General features: G+C 36.8%; 1 pseudogene; it reads left to right on the top strand.

Moving 5' to 3' along the window:
* The first annotated feature begins 5,269 nt into the window (after positions 1-5,269).
* On the top strand, positions 5,270-9,347 carry LOC107942242 (aconitate hydratase, cytoplasmic-like; annotated as a pseudogene).
* Positions 9,348-9,723: the final 376 nt, after the last annotated feature.

Here is a 9,723-nt window from a genome sequence, read left to right as displayed (position 1 = left end):
ATGAAATTGAATTTGTTAATGAGTTATTATCTCCAAATACTAAACTGTTACCTTCTATTATACAGGCGCCAGAGTTGGAGTTGAAACCACTTCCTGTGTAACAGCCCGATTTTGGGCCTAGTCGGAATAGTGGTTTCGGGACCACAAATCCGACGAGGGAAAATATGGTTATTATTATATTTTTATGGTCTACAATTTCACGGAAAATTTTCGTAAAAATTTCGTTCGAAAATTTCGACGTTTGGGCACTCAATTTAGTCAAAAGGACTAAATTGTAAATAGTGCAAAAGTTGAGTTCTATATGTAGAAGTATCTAATTGATATGAAATTTTAAATTGGAGGTCTTTATGTGGTAATTAGACCATTAGTTAGTTGATGGACAAAAATAGACATAAGAAATGAGAGAAATAGATTTTTTTAAGTGGGGGCATATTAGTCATTTGGTAATAAAAATAAATAAAATGGGAAAAAGATGACAAAAATCATCATCTTCCTCATTAGTTGCTGCCGAAATTTGAAGGAAGCCATAGCTAAGGTTTCTTTGCTTTCTCAAGCTCATAGTAAGTGCATCCTAGCCCCGTTTTTAATGTTCTTCGCATTTTTGGAATCCTCGTAACTCGGTTTAGCTTATTCTAGCAATAATTCGTGTTAGGGCTCATATTTGGAAAAATACCCATAGGTGAAATGTGTTTATTTTGCTGTTTTATGGTGGAATATGAAGCTATAAATTATGTTAAACAACTTTTGCTAAGCGATTTTAAGCGAAAACGGGTAAATAGGCATAATCGGTAAAAATAATTATTGTTCATAAGTGTATGTTAGAGTGAGAATTTGATGTTGCCATAGAAGGGAAAAATGTTCAGCATGTCATAAAACCTAAGAATAAGTGATGAAGTTTAATTTCCGAGCTTGGGGACAAAAGTGTAATTATGCAAAAGTTTGGGGGCAAAATTGTAATTTTTTAAAAAGTTGGGTGGTGGATTATTTTAATGAATGTAAACATTAAATGAGTTAAATTTGCTATTATAGATCAAGAAAGACGTGAAGATTATCTCAAACGAGGAAAAGAAAAGATAGTGGAGTGAAGTGCAAAAATTACGATATTTTGCACCGAGGTAAGTAAACACGTGACTTGATGTATTATTTTGACATTAATTGATATATGTTGAGATTTATTTGGAATTAAAATAAATGTTTGGCCATATCCTAAAAATGTTGTTAAATCGGGAAAGGTGGTAAAGGGTTGCAATATATGATTTATGGGTTGAACACTCGGAATAAGCCGAAGTATGTTGTACATAAAGGGGTTGCTGTGTGCTGATTCCCCGATTCATTGGTGGTGCTATGTGCGATATCCACTGTATCTTTGAAATGTGAAAGGGGGTTGCTATGTGCTGATTCCCCCGAGGGGTTGCTAAGTGCTGATTCCCCAGTTCATTGGTGGTGCTAAGTGCGATATCCACCGTATCTCTGAAATAAAAAGGGGGTTGCTATGTGCTGATTCCCCCAAGGGGTTGCTAAGTGCTGATTCCCCGATTAAGTGGTGGTGCTAAGTGCGAGATCCACTAATAACGGTTAACATTCCGAGTGCTCAACGAAAAAGTGTGGAAGGTGAATATTGCCATATGGTGGAAATTTTTATGGGGCAAATATTGAGTTGGATACTAAATCGATCCATGTATGAGATGGAAGAAAATATCAAAAACGAAAAAAAAAAAACGATTTAGTTATAAACTGTGTTGAACAACAGCAGATGGGTAACTTTGAAAAATCACCATAAATGGTGGAAAATGAATGGGAAGCTGAATAATATATGAAATTGAAGCTGAATGTGTCTATTTTCATATGAAATAAATAGAATAAGCAAAAGAGTTGTATTTTTGGAGATATCTGAATTTTACTGAAACAGGGCTGGATTGATTTCGGGATCCCCTGTTCTAACTTTGGAAAATCACCAAAAATTGTACAAAAATAATTATGGTGTGAAATTTATATTCCTGGATTCCTTATTGACTCTATTTTTAATAGAAACAAGCGAAACCATTTTTAAAATTTTTTACAGAGAGTTAAGTGAATTTTTTTGAGGAAGGGTCAGAACCGTTGGGCAGTGAAACAGGGAAAGTTTTAATGAATAAACTGTACTAATTGGCTGGGTAAAAAATTCTGAAATTTTTATGGTGAAATGGTATATGAGTCTAGTTTCAGGGAAAATTTACGAAACTCAATTTGGAGCCCTGTAGCTCCGGATAAAAATAAATTAGCGACTATGACGCAGAAAAACAGTTTGCTGGAAATTGCCTAAACAATGAAGTTATTCATGAATAAGTTTATATTTTGGTGTAGTTATGTGAGTAATTACTTATTTATCATGTGTTTACTTACTAAGCTATATGCTTACTCGATTTTATTTTTTCCCTTGATTATAGTGACTTCCGACAACTCGGAAATTTGGAACGAAGTCAGACAATCATCCACACTATCCTTCACACTTGGGGTATTTTGCTACTATCGTTCCGGAAAATTATGGCATGTATAGACGACCTATGAAATATGGAATCATCATGTAAATATATGTTATGGTTTGATTTAAAATGTGGTGTTCGTTAATAGTTAAATTGTGAGTATTATTATAAATGAGTTTGGTTGATATATATATATTGGATTGTGATTTAAATTTGCAGGAGGTTTAAGCAAAATTAAGCAGAAATGCTGTCGAAATTTTTTTTAAAAAAACTTAGTAATACCTCATACTCTGTTCCGAGCCGGAATACGAGTAAGGGGTGTTACATCCTGAGCATCTGAAATATGCATTTTTGGGGAAGGGTAATACCCTACCAGCCATAATCTCCAATAGACTCTCCACACATGAAGAGGAAAGTTTGGTTCATATACTAAAAAGTCATAAGGAGGCAATTGGCTGGACCATTTTAGACTTAAAAGGGATAGGCCCTTTGACGTGCACACACAGGATCTACTTGGAGGAAGACACGAAGCTGAGGAGAGAGGCACAAAGACGGCTAAATCCGAATATGATTGAGGTAGTAAAAAAGGAAATAATCAAGCTTTTAGATGCTGACGTAATTTACCCTATTTCTGACAGTAGGTGGGTAAGTTCGGTTCAGATCATGCCCAAGAAAATGGGCGTGACAGTAAAGAAAAATGCTGAAGGCGACTTGGTACCTACCCGAGTACAAAATGGGTGGCGCGTCTGCATTGATTACAAGAAGTTGAATTCATACACTAGAAAAGATCATTTCCCTCTTCCTTTTATAGATCAAATGCTTGAAAGATTAGCCAGAAAAACTCATTTTTGTTGTCTTGATGGATACTCAGGTTTCTTTCAAATTCCAGTTGCACCGGAAGACCAAGAAAAGACAACTTTTACATGCCCATTCGGTACATTTGCGTATAGAAGGATGCCATTTGTTCTTTGCAATGCGCCAGCCACTTTCCAAAGATGTATGATGAGTATATTTTCTGAATATGTGGAAAAAATTATCGAAGTTTTTATGGATGATTTTACTGTATATGGGAGTTGTTTTGATGAATGCCTTAAAAACCTAACGATAATTTTGAGTAGGTGCATAAAATTTAATCTTGTCTTGAATTATGAAAAGTGTCATTTTATGGTAGACAAGGGTTTAATTCTAGGTCATGTTGTTTCATCTAAAGGAATTGAGGTCGATAAGGCCAAAATTGATATTATAAATTCTTTGCCTTATCCCTCCACTGTGAGGGAAATTCGTTCTTTCCTTGGCCATGCAGGGTTTTACAGGCGCTTCATAAAAAACTTCTCGAAGGTAGCTGAACCACTGTGTGAGTTGTTGCAGAAGGATAAGAAATTTGAGTTTGGCCCAAAATGTAAGGAGGCATTTGATACACTCAAGCAAAAGTTAGTCTCCGCTCCTATAGTACAACCACCAGATTGGAAATACCCATTTAAAATTATGTGCGACGCTAGCGAGCACAATGTAGGAGCCATGTTGGGGCAAATGATAGACAAAGAACCACATGTCATATGTTATGCCTCGAAAACCCTAGATGCTGCGTAGAGCAACTACACCACTACGGAAAAAGAACTCTTGGCCGTTGTATTTGCTTTAGATAAATTTTGACCTTATCTATTGGGAACTAAAGTGATTATTTTTTCTGATCATGTAGCCCTCAGGTACTTGATCGCGAAGAAAGAAGCAAAACTGAGGCTCATTAGGTGGATTTTGCTGCTCCAAGAATTTGACATTGAGATTCGAGATAAAAGGGGATGCGAGAATTTAGTGACTGACCACTTAAGCAGAATAAAAGTACCTTTTGACGACATCCCTATATTAAGGAAGAATTCCTTGATGAGAGACTATTCTCGACTGAAGTACGTCTCCCATGGTATGCAGATATAGTAAACTTTCTAGTCACAGGATCATTACCCACTGAGTTAGCACGTTCCGTGAGGGGCAAGCTTAGACGCAACGCTCGATATTACATTTGGGATGACCCATACTTGTGGAAACACTGTTCAGACCAGATAATACGAAGATATGTTCCAGAAACTGAGGTAACTTCTATCCTTAATTTTTGTCATGCTGAAGCTTGCGGAGGTCACTTTGGCCCTAAGCAGACCGCTCATAAGGTGTTAGAATGTGGGCTATATTGGCCCACAATTTTCCAAGATGCATATAACTTCTGTAAGTCTTGTGATAGGTGCCAACATACAGGTAACATCACTAAACGAAATCAAATGCCCCTTTCCCCGATTCATGTATGTGAAATCTTTGATGTATAGGGTATCGATTTCATGGGCCCATTTATTTCTTCATTTAGCAATGTATACATAATTCTTGTAGTAGACAATGTTTCTAAGTGGATAGAAGAAAAGCCTACTCATAATGATAATGCCAAAACTGCTATGGAGTTTTTAAAACAAACTAGTTTTTTCAGGTTTGGCACACCTCGAGCCCTAATCAGTGATCGTGGCACCCACTTTTGTAATAAGGTCATGGAGGCACTGTTGGCAAAATATGGAGTCCACCACCGTATAGCTACGGCTTACCATACCAAAACGAACGGTCAAGCCGAGGTCTCAAACAGGGAAATCAAGACTATTTTGGAGAAAATAGTTCGTCCTAACCGAAAGGATTAGAGCCTTCGGCTAAATGATGCACTTTGGGCCTATTGGACTGCGTATAAGGGACTGATTGGTATGACCCCGTATTGACTTGTTTTTGGCAAAGCCTGCCGCCTTCCAGTCGAATTGGAACATAAAGCCTATTGGGCCAGTCGACAGTGTAACATGGAGTTGGAACCTGCAAGAAAGGCAAGGAAATTAGACATCCAAGAGTTGAACCCTGTATCTCAGGGCCGAAGCGGTATGCACATTACCTCTTTTCTTTTAATGCCTCTTTATTATATTTTACTTATTGACAGTTTTCTTTGATGCTTTCTACAAGGCCTCATGACCGAGTTCCTTTGAAAGAAATGAAGGCTGATTGGCATGCATGTCTTGATAACAATGTTGGATTCAAGGTTAGACACAGACAGCTTTACTGCAGTTGGTTCATCAAAAAACTCTTGTTTGATGTCATTCCATGGCGTGTGTTCATTAGAAACAAGTTCAAACTCAGGTAATAGTGTTGGCTTTAAGGTTTGAATTGCTAGGTCCCTTTGTGTAGCCTCAGGCCTAGTAAGCCTTTGTATCTACCTTTACAGAACTTATCATTTTCCATCTTTCATCAGTCTACAAAACTAAAATTTTGAGCACATTTTTATGCATTTACTTATTTGTACATCATGCCTTAATTGTGTAATCCTTGTTGCAGGGTTTTGCTGTGCCAAAGGAAGAGCAGAATAAAGTTGCTAAGTTCACATTCCATGGCCTACCTGCCGAACTTAGACATGGAAGTGTTGTAATTGCGGCTATCACCAGCTGTACAAACACATCAAACCCTAGTGTCATGCTCGGGGCTGGGCTTGTTGCTAAAAAGGCTTATGAACTAGGTTTTGAGGTTAGTCTTAGCTTCTTGTATGTTTCCTCTGTTTTTAACCATTTAAGGTATCAATGTTTTCTGGGCTTGGAAATTAATGTGTAGGAAGCGAGTTAATTTGGAGCGGTATCTTGTGTTTCATAACTCTTGTGAAAATTTGGCCATATTGGGAGTAGTTTTGTATTATAGTTGATTACCATTCTCTCATATCAGCATTGGACCTGTAAACTTGTGGATCTTGAGTGTGTTTTTTCTTCTCTCTTTATCTCCCCTTTTTTTGTGTGTGCGTGTGTGTTTCAGTTTTCTTCTCTTTCTTTAAGGAAAAAAAATGGTGAACTTCAACTCTGCTGTAGCTGGAAGACAAGTCTTGCCTGATATCTTAAAATGTACTTTCCATTATTATGCCCCAGGTCAAGCCATGGATTAAAACAAGTCTTGCTCCTGGATCTGGAGTTGTTACAAAGTATTTGCTTCAGAGGTATGTTGATTGCATATGATATTTCCTTTAAGAAGTTTGGTCATCCCTATTGTCTCTATCTTATCCCTTTTAAGAAAAAGAAAATCTCTGAAAATAGTAATTTCGTGCTCTTGATTTGGTGTTCTATACTGGGCTGCAAAAATACTTTAATCAACAAGGTTTTAACATTGTTGGTTATGGCTGCACAACTTGTATCAGAAATTCTGGAGAACTTGATGAATCAGTTGCTTCAGCAATTTCGGAAAATGGTAAATTTTATTTCTTGAATGCAAAATCTGCTTCTTCATTTTCTTTTGAAAATTGCCAGTTCTCTTGGTAGTGTTAGGGGGCTTTTTCCAGAAGTGTGAGGATTAATGGATAATCTCGGTGATATATTTAAAAATTCTATCCAATTTTCTTACTAGTTAAATTTTCATCAACTTGCTAAAATGTGCTAATATTTTCAGTTCTAGATTTTAGGCCAATCCTTATTTCATTTTAAATCATGTTTCCTTCTTAATTGTTCTAGTTCACATCCTGATTTATTTATTCCGCATGTGTCTTCAAAAATTGAAGTTTTACTCCCATTGGTTCCTTTTGGTTTTCTCTTATAATTCACCTTCACTAATTTTCAGCACCTGCTTTTTACTTGTTTCTAGTTTCCCTCTGTCTTTGTTCCTTGCCCAATGTAATTTATCTTCACTAACAAATACCTCGGTCACTATTTCAGATATCATTGCTGCAGCTGTTCTTTCCGGGAATAGAAACTTTGAAGGTCGTGTTCATCCCCTAACCAGAGCTAACTATCTTGCTTCACCTCTATTAGTAGTTGCCTACGCCCTTGCTGGCACGGTAATGTATACTTTGCATTCTTATTGGTATTAACGAAAATGCAGCGTCTAATACATTTTCTTACTTTTGGATTAGTCATGCCACAATATTTTAGACAATTTAGTTTGATACTATTCATGCAATGGTGTTCCAAAAATTGGGCACTGCAGATTCTCTCTTTTGTTACTTGGCCTTTCAATATTTTTCCAACCCTATTCAATGTGAAAAGTTCTATTTATCAAACTTGATTTCAAGTCCGTGATGCATCATGGATCCAAGATCACAAATTTAAATTTGGATGTTGATATAATAATATGATAATAACAGTGGTTTACGAGGATGCTCATTTTTTCTCTTGTGAATAGCAAGTCCAGGTTGATATTGTGTTAGCAGCATCTTTAGGTCCTTATTTCTGTATTTTCAGGTTGATATTGATTTCGACAAAGAGCCTATAGGGACAGGAAAATCGGGTAAAAGTATATATTTCAAGGATATATGGCCTAGTAATGATGAGATCGCACAGGTAAATAATCTGTGAAGTCACTTGAAAGTTGACAGTGTTGCATACTATTTTGAGCCCAAATGACGTGGAATTTTGTAACGTGATAGGTTGTTCAATCAAGTGTGTTGCCTGATATGTTCAAGAGCACCTATGAAGCCATCACAAAGGGCAACCTGATGTGGAATCAACTTTCCGTCCCTGCTTCCACGCTTTATTCTTGGATCCAAACTCAACATACATTCACGAGCCTCCATATTTCAAAAACATGACCGTAGAACCACCAGGCCCGCATGGAGTGAAAGATGCCTATTGCTTGCTCAATTTTGGTGACAGTATTACCACCGATCACATCTCTCCTGCAGGTAGCATCCAAAAGGATAGCCCTGCTGCTAAGTTTCTTCTTGAGCGTGGGGTGGACAAAAAGGACTTCAATTCCTATGGTAGTCGTCGAGGCAATGATGAAGTGATGGCAAGGGGCACCTTTGCCAATATCCGCATTGTCAACAAGCTCCTGAAGGGAGAAGTTGGTCCGAAGACTATTCATGTTCCGACAGGAGAAAAGCTTTATGTATTTGATGCAGCAATGGTGAGTTTTAACGTTGCTATTTAAAAATCCATTGCTTCCACTTAGACTGCGAGTACTAATGGAATATATTATCAACTTGCAGAGGTACAAGGCTGCTGGGCAAGACACGATAGTCTTAGCTGGAGCAGAGTATGGAAGTGGCAGCTCAAGAGATTGGGCTGCCAAGGGCCTAATGTTACTGGTACGGGCATTGGCTCACTAATTCTTGATATTGGAATATCGATTCTCTCTTTAAATCTTACATCCCAAACGGTTTTTCTGCTTTGTTCAGGGCGTGAAAGCAGTTATCGCCAAGAGCTTTGAGAGAATCCATCGAAGTAATCTGGTTGTTATGGGAATCATTCCTCTTTGTTTCAGGCCTGGTGAGGACGCTGATTCTCTAGGATTAACTGGCCATGAACGTTATTCAATTGACCTTCCAAATAAAATCAGTGAGATAAGGCCCGGCGAAGATGTTAGAGTCACAACTGACATTGGCAAATCGTGCACGTGTATTGTCCGCTTCGATAATGAGGTATGCCGATATTGTTGGAAAGAGAAAAGAGTTCGGGTCAACCCCTTCTTATACATAGTTTTTAATATTCCCGAAAAATTGTCTGCAGGTGGAATTGGCATACTTTGATCACGGAGGCATTCTTCCATTTGTTATCCGTAACCTAAACAAAGAGTAGACAATTTGGCTTCAAGTAAGTAGTCTCTTCACTTTGCTATCTGCTTTGATTGGTTTTGACAGTGGTATCGATTCGGTCGACAGTCAATAACTAGTATTGGTATCTCAATGTTCTCTATACGACCTGTTTTTCGTAATATTTCGTTGTAATATCTGGCGTGATTCATTTTGAAACCGAACCGATTTGAAGAGTTAGAAATGAAATCTAGTCTGTTTCCGAGCCCTCTTTCAAGATCTTTTTGTTTTTATACCTGTTACTAGGGTTCTTCAAGTCTGTTTGTGGTATCCATAACCAGCATTCTTTAAAATTTGATTTTCATTTATGACATTAGGATCCTAAAAATTTTAACGTTGGATGGACGCGTTCTCATGTTCGTTTGTTTTTAAATTTGGTCGTTCTTATTCGTTTATTTAAAATTATGTATGTTTATATTTGTTTGTTTAAGTTAAACAAACATATTCATGAACATGTTCGCAATCAATATTCATGAATAATTAATAAAAAAATAATTATATTATAAATAAAAAATAAACACAAAAATCATAATAATTTTATTAATATATAATAATGAAACAATAAACAAGTTTTGAATAATTTATTAAATGATTTTTAATGAATGATAAATGAGTTTGTTCATAAACATAAATGAACTGAACAAGCTTTGTTTGTACTCATTTATTTATTTAGCTTAAGAATCGAAT

This window comes from Gossypium hirsutum, chromosome D05 (genome assembly GCF_007990345.1).
Source record: "Gossypium hirsutum isolate 1008001.06 chromosome D05, Gossypium_hirsutum_v2.1, whole genome shotgun sequence".
In the NCBI taxonomy this organism is placed as follows: domain Eukaryota; kingdom Viridiplantae; phylum Streptophyta; class Magnoliopsida; order Malvales; family Malvaceae; genus Gossypium; species Gossypium hirsutum.
Note: the sequence above shows the minus strand (reverse complement) of the source record. Positions and strands in the feature narration are given on the sequence as shown.